Genomic DNA, 4,427 nt, shown 5'->3' with positions numbered 1-4,427 from the left:
CATAGCAGCATTATTCACAGTGGCCAGGGCATAGAAGCAACCTAAGTGTCCTATGATAGATGATTGGATAAAGAAGTTGTGTTACATATATACAATGGAATATTACTCAGCCATTAGAAGAGATGAAGTACTGCCATTTGTGACAACTTGGATGGATCCTGAAATAACCATACTAAGTGAAATAAGCCGGACAGAAAAAGTTGAAAATCGCATTACATTACTTATATGTGAAGTATAAACCTAAAAACAACAAATGAACAGGACAAACAAACAAACACTCGTGGACATGGACAAAGGACCAGAGGTTACCAGAAGGGAGGAGGAGGGGAGGGGGAAAAATTTAAAAATAAAATGTTAAAAAAATAAATAAAATGGAGTTAATATTGTACAGTAAATGATTTTATTAGGATTAATGAACAGAGGGCACACTGTAGTGTTTTTGGACTATATAATACATTATAAAACAGAAATTATTATTGTTTATATCAGAATTATTATGCATAATTCTTCTAAACGATGCAAAGTTGAAAGATTTTTAAATATAGAATACTAAAATATTTATTGTCCTCATGAGGAAATAAAAACAGTCTATATTTTATTATCTACCACACCCATAAAATAAATATATTGCAATAAAAATCTTTCAGTTCACAAAACTTTCTACAAAAGAAAGACATATGGTCCTTGGGGAGTAGTGGTGGGATAATTGTTAACACATAAAATTTTTCAGTTTGTCCCTACTAAAGTCATCTATATTCTCTCTATTGTGTTCCTTCTTTCTCTTTCTCTTTTCCTCTTACTCTTCTCCTTTTTCCTTTATATATTTTATTTCTATTATTCTCTCTTTACAATTTATTTAAATATATATTCTTTTCTTATATGTTTTTTTTTTATGAGCTGTTCTGCCAATCATAAATTCGAGCATATGATTAGGTGCATATTTTACACTCCTTAACTTACCAAAAGAGAAACTGCTTTCCTCAGTATCAGTATTTATGAATATATCAATATCTATTTTAGATTACATTATTTTTTCATTTATGTAAATATGTAACCAGATAAATATGTATGTGTGTGTGTGCATGTGTGTGTGTGTGTATGTATGTATATATCTATATCTATATCTATATCTATATCTATATCTATATCTATATCTATCCAGGAATTGAGTTTGATGAAAGAAACATAGAATATGAAAAGATAGTTATTTATTATAAGAATAAAACTCATACAAAACTGAAGAGTTGGGAAAATGCTAGTGGCTGTCAGCAGTTGAGGGAGGAGGGGTAAGTAGGTAAGGAATTGAGGCTTTTTGGAGTGGTGAAAAGACACTGTATGATACTATAATGGTTGTTATATTTCATTATACGTTTGTCCAAACCCATAGAATGTACAACACCAAGAGTGAACTCTAATGTAGACTATGACCTCTGGGTGATAATAATGTGTCAATGTAGTTTCATCAATTGTGATAAATGTTCCACTCTGGTGGAGGATATTGACAGTGGGGGAGGCTGTGTGTGTGTAGGGGCAGGTGGTATATGGGCAATCTCTATATCATTTATTCAATTTTGTTGTGAAATTAAACCTGCTCTAAAAAATAAAGTATTCAAAAAAAAAAAAAAGGTAAAATTTATAGTCTACAGAGAAGAAAGCATGTTAAGAATTACAATCTAAAACTACAGATTGCATTGGAGGAATGTCCTAACTAGTCTGGGAATACAAGAAAAGGAGCCTCTACATCTTCGTAGAGGAGCGAAGATATATGTAGGTGACAGAGGAAAAATATTTGAGTAAAATTTGGACAGTATTTGCCATTAACATTCAAAGTGTAGGGTATCTCAGGAAAGAAGGTGAAATGTGAAAACGCCATATCCTGAAAGTTCACTGTGAGGTCAGGGGGCCACAAGCACCTCAGTGATTCCAGAATCTGAATCAGAAAAGGGGAAATAATCAAGAACTAAAGCTGGAAACTTATGCAAGGCTGAAAGTGGTTAGGAGTTTAAACGTTGTCTCTGGACAAATGAAGAGTCCAAGGGAAAATGAGAAAGACAATATACAATTTGTTAAAGATAGCTCTTTGACGTTTCTTTGAAGCATTAATAAATTGAGAGAGTGAAGTCAGAGGCTGGGGCAGAGAGAATCATAAGCAGGTTACAATGGATTCATTTACACAAAAGGATATGATTCCAAATTTATAACATATAGTCAATATTTCTCTGAAAAATTAATAATATAACACGTTAGAACCCCAAAATATCACCTCTCTGTAAATGCAAAATAAAAGCTTTTATTAGTTAGGATTTCACCTATGACTCACCACTGCATTTCTAGAGCCTATAATGATTCCTAGACTATCACATGTTTAGTAAACATTAGTTGAGTAGTTAAATTAGTTAACAATAGCTACTTTGTCTTGTGCTGATACAGAGAGGTTTTTTTTTTTTTTTTTCTATTTGTTTATTTTTCTGATTAGTGCTAGATAAAAGGAGCAAGTGTACTGTTATGGTCCATAGAGAATGAAAATGCATTGTCGTCATAGCCTAGGAAGATGTTCAGTGAAGACATATTTACATAGTAAGAGGCATCTGGGATCTAAAATAGAAAAAGATTCCAAATCTTGTTTAATGTTCACAAGCAAGTGAAATAAAGGCATGAATATCATGTGTTTCACTATTTCTTTCTACTCAATCTTTTCTTATTTTTCCACAGATGAAGTTTAAAACATATAATGTCCATCTTACACGAATCCATTGTTTTTCAAGTTTTATAAAAAGAATCATGATGACTTCAATATGGCTGTAACAACAAAGATAGAGAAATATTTTAGAGACTGAACAGATGAGACAACACAGCTATTGATTTGAATGAATACTAGAGATGGGCTAGTCATAGATTTGTGGTATGGGAAAGTTCTTAGTCAAATGTTCCATTCATAAAGACAGAAACACTGCCCTTGCTGCAGAGGATTGTGAATCTAGCCAGACCTAATGATCTTAAGGAAAATTTGTTATTTTATAATAAAATTTCTGTCTGTGGCCATGCTACCCTGAGTAAGCCCTATCCCATCTGATCTTGGAAGCTAAGCAGGGTCAGGCCTGGTTAGTGCTTGGATGGGAGACCACCTAGAAAGACCAGATGCTGTAGGTATAAAAAATAAAAAAAAAAAGTAAGGGATTGTAAGCTGAAAAGGTCCTTGCAATCTGTGAGGTCAACCAAGGGTTGCCTTGTCTAAAAAAAAAAAAAAAAAATTCTAATGCAGAGATTATTATTATTTTAGCGCAGGAGATTTGAACTAGAGGTAAAAATTAGAAACTCCTTAGCATATTTATGTCTTTGAACTCATATATTTGGATACAATGTCTTAGAAAGAGTGTACTATGAGAATAGAATTCTAGAATTCTAAAGACAGAGCATTGGGGATCATCAATGATAAGGGAGCAGTAAAAAAAAAAAAAAATTCATGACAAATACTGGTCAAACGTTATGGGCACTTATGGAAGGAACAAGAGAGAACAGTACCTTAGGAGAAGAAAGCTTTAAAACACAAAAGTTGGGAGATATTGGTATGGAATGTGGAGAAGTGAAGAAAGAAAAGATCTCAAAAAATACATGCTCTGGCACCATAAGATTTTTTGGCAACCTTTGTGAGAAATTTTCAACTAAACAAAAAGTCATCCAAAATTTTCTCTTCTGATCAGAACAAACGCCTGTACCCTTATATGGCTACAAGGACCTAGGACAGAATTTTCCAATCTGGTGTCAAGAATTGATGACAAAAATACTTCAATACTGACCCTCCCCAATTCGTTCTCAAGAATCAGGAGGGATTCTGGGTCGGTTGATCCTGTTATCTTAGTGTGCAACATACTCCATTTGAGTTTTTTTGTGAAAGAGGTTGGGAATAAAGGAGAAAAGTTGTAGGACTGTTCACTCTCTCTGCTTTTCCCCACCTACATGCATGAGTAGAGACTTCATTTATTTTAGGTTCCTTTTAAATGCCATCTCCTTATGAAGGCTTCCCTTAACACTTCTATCTAAAATGGCAGAATGGATACTGTCCAATAATGTTTTTCCTCATAACTCTTCACACTACTTAATATAATTTAACTTAATTTGCTTGTTTATCTCATATCTCTCTACCCTTGCAGAATGTGTCATGGGAGTAATGCCTTTATATTGTTCACTATTGTACACCGATAGCTAAAACAACTTTAGGCATACAATAAGAGCTAAATATTTGTGAACTAAGTAAAAGAATGAAAAGTGTGGAATTCAGACTGTAATACTTTATCAGAAAAACCCACAGCTGAATATTTAGGGTTGAAAAAAGAAAACGAAGCAGATAATATTGTATTAGACTTCACCCATGTTATTAAAATTTTTCTCAGCATGTTAATGTTATATTATTCATGCTGTGTGTATGA

General features: G+C 33.1%; 1 pseudogene; it reads left to right on the top strand.

Annotated features, from left to right (window-relative positions):
* Positions 1 to 3,031: 3,031 nt before the first annotated feature.
* Positions 3,032 to 3,150, top strand: LOC118609708 (annotated as a pseudogene).
* The last annotated feature ends 1,277 nt before the right edge of the window (positions 3,151 to 4,427 follow it).

This window comes from Rousettus aegyptiacus, unplaced genomic scaffold (assembly GCF_014176215.1).
Source record: "Rousettus aegyptiacus isolate mRouAeg1 unplaced genomic scaffold, mRouAeg1.p scaffold_m13_p_11, whole genome shotgun sequence".
In the NCBI taxonomy this organism is placed as follows: Eukaryota; Metazoa; Chordata; class Mammalia; order Chiroptera; family Pteropodidae; genus Rousettus; species Rousettus aegyptiacus.
Note: the sequence above shows the minus strand (reverse complement) of the source record. Positions and strands in the feature narration are given on the sequence as shown.